The sequence below is a fragment of the Amblyraja radiata genome, chromosome 19, assembly GCF_010909765.2.
Source record: "Amblyraja radiata isolate CabotCenter1 chromosome 19, sAmbRad1.1.pri, whole genome shotgun sequence".
NCBI lineage: Eukaryota > Metazoa > Chordata > Chondrichthyes > Rajiformes > Rajidae > Amblyraja > Amblyraja radiata.
Window position 1 is genome coordinate 8,804,169 of NC_045974.1, and position 15,275 is coordinate 8,819,443.

Below are 15,275 nucleotides of genomic sequence, written 5' to 3' on the forward strand. Positions count from 1 at the left end.
GCTCTTCCTAGTTCCATCCTCAAAAAATTCCAGAAGATTAGTCAAGCATGATTTCCCCTTTGTAAATCCATGCTGACTCGGACCGATCCTGTTACTGCTATCCAAATGTGCTGTTATTTCTTCTTTTATAATTGACTCCAGCATCTTCTCCACCACCGATGTCAGGCTAACAGGCTCTCCCGCCTTTCTTAAAAAGTCAGATAACATTAGCTACCCTCCAATCCACAGGAACTGATCCTGATTCGATAGAACATTGGAAAATTATCACCAATGCGTCCATGATTTCTAGAGCCACTTCCTTAAGTACCTTGGGATGCAGACCATCAGGCCCTGGGGATTTATCAGCCTTCAGTCCCATCAGTCTACCCATCACCATTTCCTGCCTAATGTGAATTTCGTTCAGTTCCTCCGTCACCCTAGATTCTCTGGCCACTAGCATATCAGGAAGATTGTTTGTGTCCTCCTTAGATAAGACGGATCCAAAGTACCTGTTCAACTCATCTGCCATTTCCTTGTTCCCCATAATAAATTAACCGGTTTCAGTCTTCAAGGGTCCAACTTTGGTCTTAACTAATTTTCTCCTCTTCACATACCTAAAGAAGCTTTTACTATCCTCCTTTATATTCTCCCCTGTATTGCCTTTTTAGTTATCTTCTGTTGCTCTTTAAATGTTTCCCAATCCTCTGGCTTCCCGCTCATCTTTGCTATGTTATACTTCTCTTTTATTGTTATACCGTCCCTGACTTCCCTAGTCAGCCACTTGTCCTGCCTAAGTGGGACAGCCCCACAAAAGTCTTCAATTCGTAAGGATGACGTTTTTTTGGGAAGGTGGAGAACACTGCCACCTAGTGGTATAACAGTCATTTTTGTCCTTTCGCAAGACCTTGGGTCTTTTTCAAGCAGAGATTGATAGATCCTTGATTAGGAAGGGTGTCAATGGTTATTGGAAGAAGGCAGGAGAATAGGCATTGAGAGAGGAAAATAGATCAGCCATGATCGAATGGCGGAGTAGACTTGCTGGGCCGAACGGCCTAATTCTATTTCTGTGCTTTGTGGCTTGAGAAATAAAGGGTTTGTAGACTGGTGAGGAAGAACAATTCAAGTTCATGTCCAAGTCCGCGTTTATTGTCACTTAACCAACTACGGTACAGTGAAATTTGAGTTACCATACAGCCATACTAAGTGAAAAGGACACAATACACACATTAAATAAAATTAACATAAACTTCCACCACAGTGGAATCAACATTCCTCACTGTGATGGAAGGCAGTAAAGTTCAGTCGTCTTCCTCTTTGTTCACCCCGTGGTCGGGGCCTTGAACCCTCCGCACTTGCTGTTGCCGACTGTCCGATGTCCAAGCCCTCTCGTCGGGATGATCGAAACTCCGGCATTGGGAACACTCCGCAGCATGGAGCTCCCGAGTCGGCCACTTCTTACCAGAGACCACGGGCTTCACGGCGTTAAAGTCCGCAGGCCCCACGGTCGGAGCTCTTCTTCTGGCGATCCTCGGCAAAGGATCCTCGGCTCCGCGATGGTAAGTCCGTGCCACGCCTGCGGCTTGAAGCTCCGGGCCGGTCTCCAGGAAAGGCCGCACCACTCCACATTGTTAGGCCGCAAAGGGGGGGGGGGCGGAGATACGACACGGAGAAAATCGCATCTCCGTCGAAGTAAGTGACTGAAAAAAAGTTTCCCCGTATCTTCCCCCCCCCACTCCACCCCTCAAATAAACTAACCAAGAAATATTGAAACAAACTTTTAGAACAAACTTAAAATAATAAAAACAGAAGAATGGACACACAGACTGCTGGCGAGGCTGCCGCAACAGTGGCGCCACCCGGTGGAGAGACCTACATTGCGAAGGGAAAAGACCTTGTTAAATTATAAATACCTTCTGACAGCCGGTTGATGTTTGCAGGATCTTTTTTTAAAGTGGGATCCCAAGCCCTTTGTCTTTTCTTTACATTCAACAGCAAGCTTTGAGTTGTCAGATATTTAAACATTCTCAACATGTACGTGATATTGTGGCATTCAAAAATGATCAACATTGAAGCTCATGGTTAAAAAATGTAAGTAAAAATGTTTATATATTTTAGCAGGCAGCACAGTGGCGCAGTGGTAGACTTAACGGGCTGTCCCACTGCGGTGACCTAATCTGCGAGTTTAGAAGAGTTTGCCCTCAACTCAAACTCGCAACATGGTCGACACATGGTCCTAGGAGGTCACTGGAACGCTCCTTCATGCTCGAGGGAAGTTCCCGAATACTCGCGGCCTCAGTTTGGTCGAGGAAAATTTTTCAGCATGTTGAAAAATTTTCCTCAAACTTGGTCGGCATTGTTCTTTTGTACTTGTAGTGCAGTGGAGTGGGGTCGCTATGTAGTTACAGGCAGTCGAGGGCAGCCGTAGGCAATCTTCTTCTCTGACCAGGTATTTTAATTGGCTCGTTGGAGTTTTCAGGACCAAGGAAAACCGACTGGTAAGTTAAATGCTAAACTTTATTATAAGTTGTCTGACTTCTTAAAAGTTTGCGGTTTCATCGCTGACGGTCGATCCAGCTCGAGGTTTTTCAGGCGAGTGCCCTCGAGCTTGAAGGTCAAAGACAGTTGCTGAAAGGTCGCGTCAGTGCTGCTTTACGGCACCAAAAACCTGGATTTGATCCTGACTACGGCTATTGTCTGTACGGACTTTGTACGTTCCCACTGCGACCGCTTGGGGTTTCTCTGGGTGCTCCAGTTTCCTTCCACTTCACAAAGATGCGCAGGTTAGTAGGTTAATTGACTTCTGTAAATTGCCCCTAGTGTGTAGGGTAGGACCAGTGAACGGGCGTCAAGAGTTGTGTGGAGAAAGCAGGAAAATGGGATTAAGAGGCAGAAATCAGCTATGATTGAATGGCGGAGTAGACTCGATGGGCTGAATGGCCTAATTCTACTCCTATAACGTGAACTTGTGTGGGTGATCGTCGGTCAGCACAGACTCTGTGGGCCAAAGGGCCTGCTTCCACGGTGTATCTATAGACGAGTCAAACAGGACCAGGGGCCACAGTCTTAGAATAAAGGGGAGGTCATTTAAGACTGAGGTGAGACAAAAACCTTTTCACCCAGAGAGTTGTGAATTTATGGAATTCCCTGCCACAGAGGGCAGTGGAGGCCAAATCACTGGATGGATTTAAGAGGGAGTTAGATAGAGCTCTAGGGGCTAGTGGAGTCAAGGGATATGGGGAGAAGGCAGGCACGGGTTATTGATAGGGGACGATCAGCCATGAATGGCGGTGCTGGCTCGAAGGGCCGAATGGCCTCTTCCTGCACCTATTTTCTATGTTATTATGTTTCTATGAACAAATCATAATTAGGTTCCTTAACTGACCTTTGACCTCCTGAAGTCATCTCAGCCCTGTGACAATTTATTTTTCCGCCAACTCTGCACTGACATTTTACAGATAAGTTTTCACTGACAATTTCAAAACTGGCCATTTTTCATTTTTGTTTAGATTTCTATTTGCCTTCTCAGCAGGAGAAAACGTTTCTGCGAGGAATTGCTGTGTTGCGATGCTCAAAATGAAGCTTCAAACCAATATTTCCACAGGTCTTTGATTTATAGAACATATTGCAATCTGGTCTTTTATTATTAATGCTATCCTTTTGGGGATTTGCAAAAGCAATAACGCTTGATTGATTAAGACAGTAAAGGATTATGAAACAGTTGTCACGGAGACAAGACAATGGTAAAGCTCAAAATATCTTGATCTGCTACAAACTTGGTTGAATGATTTAATCTTTGATGTTGGTTGACAAGGCATAACAGGTTCGGACAGTTACTGTGTGGCAGCGTGGAATATTAGACGCATAATCCAGCCACAAATTGTTTATTGTAAACAACTGATCTGAATGGATGGTTGTATACGTTGATGTATCATTTTTTAAAGAAATCGGTGAGGTGTGGAATTTGGAACGAATGCAAAAAATGCATCATTTTCTATTACATTCAACAAAACAGCATGTAGTAAAACTCTGCTAATGGAGAGAGCGGATGTGGAGAGGATGTTTCCACTAGTCGGAGAGTCTAGGACCAGAGGCCACGGCCTCAGAATAAAAGGACGGGCGGCGACCTTTATGGAGGTGCCGTGGTCTTGATGCCTCCCGTTGGGGCCCGGATGTGGCCTCGCGGGCCGGAGTCCGAGTCGGTGGAGCGGCCTAGGGAGCCCACGGCTGGAGCCCGGGTCGGCACCACGGAAGCGTGAAGTGGGACGTCGACAGCGATGAGGCCTTGTCAGTGGTGAAGCGGCGAAGCCTCGCGACGATGGGTCATCGGCGATGGTGAAGCCTCGTGGTGGCGGCGATGCCTCGCGGGTCGATGTGAGCATGGAAGACCACCTTGAGGGAGATGGGGGAAGGACAATGGGGGACCCGGCCTGCAGGGGACCACCTTGAGCAGGGAGGTGGTAGGAGAACAATGGACAATGGGGGGGGGGGACAAAGGACAATGGGGACACTGGAATTTAGAACGATGAGAGGGGTTCTTATTGAAACATAATATTATTAAAGGGCCTGTCCCACTAGCATGCGACTCCATGCGGCAAGCGCGACCTAACGTGGTCCCTTGAGCCGTACGGCCTCGCGGGGCCGGTCCCACTTCGATCGCCGGAGCCGTATGGAGTTGTGTGGAGCTGGTCTCGACGGGTATGCGCAGCGTCTTGACGCCGTACGTCACGTGCGAACTTCCCGCGGACTTCGTTCAAACTTCACGTCACTCACTCGACCTCCGCGCGGCCCCCGCTTCTGGTTTGGTCAGGCTTGCCGCATGCAGGTCGCATGCTCATGGGACAGGCCCTTAAGGGTTTGGACATGCTAGAGGCAGGAAACATGTTCCCGATGTTGGGGGAGTCCAGAACCAGGGGTGGTGCCGACTCATAGGGCCGAATGGCCAACTCCTGCACCTGTTGTCTATTATCTATTGAATCTGAGTGGGTGTATGGAACGAGCTGCCAGAGGAGGTACTGTAGTTGAGGCAGGGACTATCCCAACATTTAAGAAACAGACAAGTACATGGATAGGAAGGTTTGGAGGTATATGGACCAAACGCAGGCAGGTGGGACTAGTGTAGCTGGGACATGTTGGCCAGTGTGGGCAATTTGAGCCAAAGGGCCTGGTTCCACACTCCATGACTCTATGAATTGTGAAAATTGTTGTTCAGAGGTGGAATGTGAATGTGTAAGCTGGTGATTAGGTTTTCCAATTATTCTAATGGTTCAGCATCTTGTTAGCAAATATAACGTAAAATTAGTTGCCAATTCAATCCAGAGGGTGCGAGAAATATGCCACAGAACAGCGTGGAGAAGATTGTGACTTGGGATTTATATTTGTCACCAGTCTAGACAGAATGGATGAAGATTGCTCTCTGACAGATGCTTATGGTCATAAAACCGACCATAATCCAGTAAACACAGATACAGTGTAAAACCTTGCTGTGAAGTATTAATTCTGCAGGCATTTCAAAGACAATCCGGCAACAACTTAACTACAATTGCAGTAAATGGGCCATATTTTCAAATTCACTCTGAGTTCATACGCCATGGGAGCAGAATTAGGCCTTGCAGCCCATCGAGTTTACTCCGCCATTCAATCATGGCCAACCTATCTTTCCCTCTCAACCCCATTTTCCTGCTTTCTCTCCATAATCATTGACAACCTTACTAATAAAAAATCTGACAATCTCTGCTTTTAAAAATACCGAATGGTGGCCTCCACAGCCTTCTGTGGCAATGAATACCGTAGATTCACCACCCTCTGACCAAAGACATTCCTCCTCCTCTCCTTCCTAACGGAGTGCCCTTTAATTCTGAGTCCTACCGTAACATAGTCCTTTGATTCTCTCGATCTCCAGCTCCAATCAACTTTAACTATAAATCCCTAATGCTTTAAAAATAATCTAATATCAATTTTGATCATCTTTTTCACACAGTGCATCAAGGACTAAAATTCTTGTCACCACATATACATCTTTAAAAAACTAATTACAGCCAAGAGCCACATTTCCAACATCAGATATATTAGTAATCATAATCTGTGCAGTGAAGATGAAACTATTCCATTTACCAACTATTAATAAAGAGGGACAGTGACGTTAATGGTATTTTGAGAGTATTTTTGGAAGTAATAAAGGTCATAGCAATATAAATTTTGTAAAATTCTGAAAATTACATGAAGGATGTAATCATTGGAAGATTCAACTTCAGCGTTTAGAGGCTCATCAGCTTTGATCGGATAGAAGTGAGCGAGAGGATTCCGTGATGTGATTGCTAATATATCTGAGGTAGTTTGGTTTTGATTTTTAGTTTAGAGATACAGCTCGGAAACAGGCCCTTTGGCCCACCTAGTCTGCACCGACCAGCGATCTCCGCACATTAACACTATCCTAAGCACACTGGGGACAATTTCCCATTCACACCCAGCAAAAATACAGACAAGTACCCGTAGTCAGGATTGAACCGGGGTCTCTGCCGCTGCAAGGCAGCAACTCTACCGCTGGGCCACCGTGTCGCCCAGGTACTGGCAGAAAGTCACCCACAGAGTAGAGGTCTTTTGGGCTGCACAATTATTTTTCTCTTGGATTAAGGTTTAGGTTTATTATGGTTTATTGCTATTGAGGGAGTGCAGCGTAGGTTTACAAGGTTAATTGCCGGGATGGCGGGACTGTCATATGCTGAGAGAATGGAGCAGCTGGGCTTGTACACTCTGGAGTTTAGAAGGATGAGAGGTGATCTCATTGAAATATATAAGATTGTTAAGGGTTTGGACACGCTAGAGGCAGAAAACATGTTCCCGATGTTGGGGGAGTCCAGAACCAGGGGCCACAGTTTTAGAATAAGGCGTAAGCCATTTAGAACGTAGACGAGGAAACACTTTTTCTCACAGAGTGGCGAGTCTGTGGAATTCTCTGCCTCAGAGGGTGGTGGAGGCAGGTTCTATGGATGCTTTCAAGAGAGAGCTAGATAGGGCTCTTAAAAATAGCGGAGTCAGGGGATATGGGGAGAAGGCAGGAACGGGGTACTGATTGGGAATGATCAGCCATGATCACATTGAATGGCGGTGCTGGCTCGAAGGGCCAAATGGCCTACTCCTGCACCTATTGTCTATTGTCTCTGGTGATGTGTACTAAGGTACAGTGAAAAGCTTTGTTTGGAATGCTATAAGAATGATATACTAAAGATGGACACAAAATGCTGGAGTAACTCAGCGGGTCAGGCAGCATCTCTGGAGAGGAGGAATGGGTGACATTTCGGATCGAGACCCATAACGTCACCTAATCCTTTTCTCCAGAAATGCTGCCTGACCCATTGAGTTACTCCAACATATCGTGTCTATCTTCAGAGTAAACCAGCATCTGCAGTTCCTTCCTACACACATCAGATATACCATACATATAAACAATGAAGTCAAGCTGAAGTACTACAGATAGAGCAACGGGGAAGGTACAGAGTGCCAAATATAATTCTCAGCATTGTAGCGCATCAGTTCCATAGACAACCTCCTATTTTCTCCTCCAAACTCACCCACATCACTCACAAATATACTATCGTAACGTTTAAGAAATATTTAGACAGGTACATGGACAGATTAGGTTATGAAGGATATGGGCCAAATGTGGGCAAGTGGGACTAGAGGAGATGGGACATGTTGATCGGTTTGGGAAAGTTGGGCAGAAGGGCCCGTTTCCACACTGTACAATGCAATGACTCTCTCTATGATATGTTCAAATGCGATCTTTGGTTTGCAGAGATGCAGTCGTGTGATTAGAAGTGCATGATTAGGTTGCCAGCTTGCCGACCACATGTTTTTTCTTAAGAAGGGAATCATCAGAGGTTTATTATCAGTGGTGCGTTTTTGTAGGAAGTCAACCAGCAGACAAAAGCTAAGAGGATTTTATTTTTGTGCCTAATCGTATATCTAACGAAGTTCATATGGACCAAATATGGGTGGATTACTGTGGCTTTGAGAAGCTGCATTCACTGTACAATCACTAGGCTAGGAATGATTTTCAGGACCTGCATTAACTGTCAGTGTGCTACTTGGTGTTCTGAATGTGTAAAGAAGGCGCATTGAATGTAAGGTACACAAAATGTACATGAATCTACATTGGCACGTAGAGTGAGATCTAACATTGAATGCTGCAATGAAGTACACAACAAATACACTGAACACCTGATCTCTCGGTTGTCGAAAGAGGGCCTGAAAACATCGGACTGGCTGCGGAGGCCACAAATAGGCCCCGACCTCGTGGTGATTCACAGAGGAAGAGGACTTAACTTTTTGATGCCTTTCCCCACAGTGGAAAATGTTGATTCTGTTGTTGGGGGGACGTTCATGTTGAATTCTATAATGTGTCGTGTCATTTTTCTTATTTTTAATTTTTCTATGGATGTACGGAAACTTAATTATTTCTTCTATGTAAAACACTTTGGTTTCAACGCGAGTTGATTTAAACGTGCTATATAAATAAAATTTACTTACTTACGAAACACTTTAATTCCCCTTCCCATTCCCACACTGACCATTCTGTCCTCGGCACTCCATTGTCAGAGTGAGACCAAACGCAAATTGGAGGAACAGCATCTCATATTTCGCTTGGGCAGCTTACAACCCGGGGGTATGATTATTCATTTCTCTAACTTCAAGCAACCCCGGCATTCTGTCCCTCTCCATCCCTCCCACACCCAAGTCACACCAGTTTTTATTCTCACCTAGCTACAGCTAACAATGGCCTATTTCTTTTATCATTGTAACTTTTATACATGTCTTTCATTCATGTGTTCCATATCTCTCTACATCATCGTCTATATCTCTCGTTTCTCTTTCACGTGACTTTCAGTCTGAAGAATGATCTCAACCTGAAACGTCACCCATTTCTTCTCTCCGGAGATGCTGCCTGACCCGCTGAGTTACTCCAGCATTTTGTGTCTGGCTTCGGTTTAAACCAGCATCTGTAGTTCCTTCCTACACACTAAATACCACATTCACTCTCAGCAGTCAGCTTATTCTCTATGTTATATGAGAAAGGGGAATGTGCCTAAGTTGATGAACATATGATGTTGGTTAACATATGGTGAACATTTGACGGCACTGAGCCTGTACTCGTTGGAGTTTAGAAGGGTGAGGGGCAACCTCATTGAAACTTACCGAATAGTGAAAGGCCTGGATAAAGTGGATGTGGATGTGTTTCCACTAGTGGGAGAGTCTGGGACCAGGGGACATAGAAACATAGCAACATAGAAAATAGGTGCAGGAGTAGGCCGTTTGGCCCTTCGAGCCTGCACCGCCATTCAATATGATCATGGCTGATCATCCAACTCAGTATCCTGTACCTGCCTTCTCTCCATACCCCCTGGTCCCTTTAGTCACAAGGTCCACATCTTACTCCCTCTTAAATTAGCCAATGAACTGGCCTCAACTACCTTCTGTGGCAGAGAATTCCACATAGCCTCAGAATAAAAAGGCGTACCTTTAGAAAGGAGATGAGAAGGAATCTATTTAGTCAGAGCTCAGAGGGGGTTGAATATGTGGAATTCATTGCCACAAAAGGCTGCGGAGGCCATCAATGGATATTTTTATGGTGGAGATTGAGAGAATCTTGATTAGTAAGGGTGTCAGGAATTATGGGGAGAAAATGGTAGAATGGGGTTGAGAGGGAAAGATAGATCAGCCATAATTGAATGGCGGAGTAGACTCGATGGGCTGGCTGGCCTAATTCTGCTCCTATAACATATGAACATGAACTTATGATTGAAGACAGCATAATTGTGTGCAGTTGTGGAATAAAACTGTGTAACATTGTTTTTCTTTATAATCAGAAATGTATACTTTATGTAGTAATCATGTTGTCAAAAGCAACACATTTCACAAAAGATCAGGAGAGTTCTCCGTTGTGGCCTGGCCAATATTTATCCCACAACTGAAATCATTAGAATAGATTATCTGCTGATTATGGCATTGTTCTTACAAGCAAGGCGAATGTCACATTTCCTACATCATAACATTATCGCTTCAAAAGTACTTGAATGCCTCTAAAGTGCTTTGGGACTCCACAAGATTAAGAAAGTTGATAAGCCAATAAAAGTTTGTCTTGAAGAAAGTTCAGCTTTCAGTTTTGAAAGTCTCAAATGACAGTTTTGCTTCATATCAACTATAGAGTCATGAATGTACATACAGGCACGTGTGCACACGTTCTCACACATTCATCCACACACATTTATTGCACGTACAGTTTTAATGCAAAATTTAATGGGTGCTTTAGTTTTTATTTTTAGGGATACAGTGTGGAAACAGGCGCTTCGGCCCAACAAGTCCACGCCGACCTGTTCACGCTAGTTCTACCCGACACACTAGGGACAATTTACAGAAGCCAATTAACCTGCAAACCCACAGGTCTTTGGGATGTGGGAGGAAACTGGAGCACCCGGGGAAAACCCATGCGGTCACGGGGAGAACGTGCAAACTCTGTACAGTACCCTTAGTTATGATATAACTGGTGCTGTAAGGCAGCAACTCTACCACTGCGCCACTATGCTGCCCAAGGGTGCCCTACTACGAAATTACATTGGCAAACCAATTGTGAAATACTTGCTGTGTGTCCAAGAGCGGAACTCGCTATCAAAACATGGAGGGGACGAGGGACACAATTTTTTGGCGGCCACGCGCGCATGGGCACACTCACGCGCGAGGCTTCGGAGGCTCAATCCAGCGCTAAAAGCGGAGATTTTAAAATAGGGATCACAAAAACTTGGGGGGGGGGGATGTCCCCCACCTCTCAAAACATGGGGGGGACGTGTCCCCTCTGGCCCCCCTGGGTTTTCCGCCCCTGTGTGTGTCCACTATAAATGGGCAACTGGGTCCATTATCAACGTCCAGTGTGTGAATGTGAACAATGAGCTCCTATACTGTGGGATATATGTGCTGAAAGAGGCCTTCAATGTGAATGTGAGACCTACTGTGACAAGACGTGAAGTGGACCTCCTGAGGAGTTCCCAGCCCATGTAATTAACTCTTGTTCCACATCTCCTACTTCCTCCACACTAACCTTGACCCACTTCCTCACCTGACCACACCCCTGACAATTCCCCAGCAGTGGATTGCTAACCACCATCACCATCAATAACCCCCAGTTGCCCCTTGATATCCTTCTTATTCTACCATCCATGCACAAGTAACACTTGTTCACACATCCACAAAACTGATCTAAAACCTGTTTTATTCCACTCATTCTGTGATGGGAAGAGGTCTTTCGAGTGAACTTGCCATTTAGGACCCGTTCTATAGTAAAGCCGTGGGAAGTCCATCACAAATATACCTTTTGCCCTGCCATGCACCATCCAATTAAAAGGCCCTTTGAGACACTGAAGAACTAGGGTGGCACAGTGGTAGAGTTGCTGCCTTACGGCGCCAGAGACTCGGGTTTCATCCTAACTACGGGTGTCGTCTGGACCGCATTTGTACATTCTCCCCGGGACCAAGTGGGTTTTCACCGGGAGCTCCGGTCTCCTCCCACACTCCAAAGACGTACAGGTGTGTAGGTTAATAGGCTTTGGTAAAATTGTAAATTGTCCCTTGTTGCGTAGGATATTGCGTAGGATAGTGTTGGTGTGCTGGGATTACCAGGCGGCACGGACCCGGTGGGCCGAAGGGCCTGTTTCCGCGCTGCATCTCTAAACTAAACCAAAAGGAAATTCAATAGGAACTTCCAAATGGGATTCAAATCTACATTTAAAGGAAACTGTGTTGCGAGGCGATGGGTAAAATGCAGGAAAATTGGTCTGTCTAGGTAGTTCTTTCAAAGAGCCAGTATAAGCACAAAGCGTTGAATAGTCTCCAATGAATAAATCCTCTGTACCTCTACCAAACCCTCTCTCATTTGATTTACTCATCTGTAACACTGTAACACTGATACATTCTGCTGCTCTATTCCGCAATGAAGCTCATCTCTGTCTTAACTCCCTCCCTGTGGCTACATGGTTTCATTCAGAATATTTATACAGGGATTCCAATCAAATGACCTTCCTTGACAATTGATAATAATAACACATACCTACTCGTTTGCCCAGTATCAAACTGATGCTGAAATGCATTGAAAAAACAAAATCTTAAGGCAGCGTTCTGAGGTTATCTGTGACCCATATATAAGTTTTAAGATGTTTCTTCGCTGAAAGATATTGCATTAGGATTAGGTAACTGCCGTTGTGTGCCCAATCTGTTCACCATGACAACACCAATAAGCAATGTGGAAGAGGGGACCAAAATGAAATAATCTTTTTTTTAAATCATAAACAGACATCCTCTGCTGTACAATATGTCTCCAAATTAAAAACAAAATTAATAGACTCCATATTAGAGATCCCACTTAATCCTTGCCTAATCTGTAAACTAACAGTAAATTGAAATGAGAAAGCACATTTTTAGGAGATTGAATTATTCTGGTTGTGTTATATGATGAAAAATTAAAAGCATTACTTTTTTTTGAGTCCATTAATAAACAATATGGCTACAATTAATGACACATTCTCCATTTACAAATACTAACTGGGTTATACGTTGTATTAGAAACAAAGAACTGCAGATGCTGATTTGTACCAAAGATAGACAAAAAGTACTGGAGTAATTCAGTGGGTCAGGCAACATCTTTTGAGAAAAAAGAATGAGCGATGTTTTGGGTCGGGACTCCTCTTCAGACTGAAGAAAGGTCTCGACACAAAACATCACCCATTCCTTTAACCCCCGGTGATGCTGCCCGATGAACTAAGTTACTCCAGCGCTGTGTGTCTATATTCATTTTATTAGGTATGTTTAGTTTCGAGATACACCGTGGAAACACACTCTTCGGCTTATCGAGTCCACGGCAAGCAGTATCCGAACACACGAGACAATTTTAAAAAGTCAATTAACCAGCAACATCTTTGGAATGTGGAAGGAAACTGGAGCACCCGGAGAAAACCCACATGGGCACAGGGAGAAAATACAATTTCCGTACAGACAAGCACGTGTAATAATAATAATAAGGGATGGGATTTATATAGTGCCTTTCTAATACTCAAGGCGCTTTACATCGCATTATTCATTCATCCTCAGTCACACTCGGTGGTGGTAAGCTACTTCTGTAGCCACAGCTGCCCTGGGGCAGACTGACGGAAGCGTGGCTGCCAATCTGCGCCTACGGCCCCTCCGACCACCACCAATCACTCACACACATTCACACACAGGCAAAGGTGGGTGAAGTGTCTTGCCCAAGGACACAACGACAGTATGCACTCCAAGCGGGATTCGAACCGGCTACCTTCTGGTCGCCAGCCGAACACTTAGCCCATTGTGCCATCTGTCGTCCCGCTAAGTAGTCCTGATCGAACCTGGGTTTCTGGCGCTGTAAGGCAGCAACTCTACCGCTGCGCCACCGTGACGCCCTGCAGTTGCCTATTCATATGTGGGACTTGGGCTTCCCTGGCAAACTGCCCTTGTGAGTATTAGTGAGTCGACACTTTGTACTACGATAATCTGTACGTGAAGGTGCTTGCATAGGGCTATTAAATAGAGAATTCCAGGATTTTTGCCTGAACAAAAACAAAATAGTGATATTTTTAGCAAAATAGGAAACTCTTTCACACACAAGTGTAAAGGGCCTGTCCCACTGACGCGACTTTTCAGCGACTGTCTTCGACCTTCAAGCTCGAGGGCACTCACTCGCCTGGAAAACCTCGAGCTGGATCGACCAACAGCGATGAAACTGCGAGCCGGATCGACCGTCTGCACGCACACACACACCGCAAGGGCGGGGGCCAGGGAAAGCGGGGGAGCACTGTCTGAAATTCACAACCGCGATGTACAGGAAGGTAAAAGACGGCTGGCATAGTTCAGTAAGTCCTTTAGAGAGTGCGGAGAAGGGGGCAAGAAGGGAAGGGAAGAGTAGGGGAGAGAAGGAGTGGAGACACTTTTAAAAAGCCAGACAACGTTTAATAAAGTTTAGCGGGCATTTAACATTACCGGTCGATTTACTTACCTTTTTTTTCTCAACGAGCTTTACCTTCAACTACCTTCGATTGATTTTGACTACCTACAAATAGCATTATGACCTACTACGACCTACCTCGACTAAACCCACGAGTAAAATAATATCGATTTTTTTGCATGGCGACCTTTTTTTACTCGTGGGCATTTTTCAGCATGTTGAAAAATACGGCGAGACCTAGCTGAGGCCTCGAGTACGCGGGGACTACTCTCGAGCATGAAGGAGAATTACAAAGACCTCATACGACCTTGTGTCGACCAAGCTGCGAGTATGAGTCGAGGGCAAACTCGTCTGAACTCGCAAATTAGGTCGCCGCAGTGGGACAGCCCCTTAACTTTTTCACACAAAAGGTGGTGGGAGTATGGTGGGAGCTGACGGAGGAGGTAGTTGAGGCAAGTACTATAGCAACGTTTAAGATACATTTAGACAGGTACACAGCACCATCCAAAATCGCAAGAAATTGTAACGAATTGTGGATGCAGCCCAGGCCATCACACAAAACCAACCTCCCTTCCATTGACTCCATATGCCTCATGCTGACTCGGCAAGGGCAGCAGCATAATCAAGGGTGAGTTGTACCCAGACCACTCCCTCCTTTCCTTTCCCCCATCGGGCAAATGGTATAGAAGTGTTAAAACGCACACCTGCAGATTCAGGGACAGTTTCTTCCCAGCTGTCCCAGGCAACTGAATGATCCTACCACAACTAGAGAGCTGTCCTGAACTACTATCTACCTCATCGAGGACCCTTCGACTATCTTTGATCGGACTTTACCTTGCACTAAGCGTTATTCCCATATCATGTATCTGTACACTGTAAATGGATCATGTATTACAGATGGCCAGAATGCACCAAAAGCTTTTCGCTGTAACATAGAAACAGAGAAAATAGGTGCAGGAGTAGGCCATTTGGCCCTTCGAGCCTGCACCGCCATTCAATATGATCATGGCTGATCATCCAACTCAGTATCCTGTACCTGCCTTCTCTCCATACCCCCTTGATCCCTTTAGCCACAAGGGCCACATCTAACTCCCTCTTAAATATAGCCAATGAACTGGCCTCAACTACATTCTGTGGCAGAGAATTCAAGAGATTCTGTGTGAAAAATGTTTTTCTCATCTCGGTCCTAAAACATTTCCCCCTTATCCTTGTCACCTCGGTAACGGTGACAAAAACTAAACTGAACAGGATAGGACAGGGATATGGGCCAAACACAAGCAAGTGGGACTAGTGT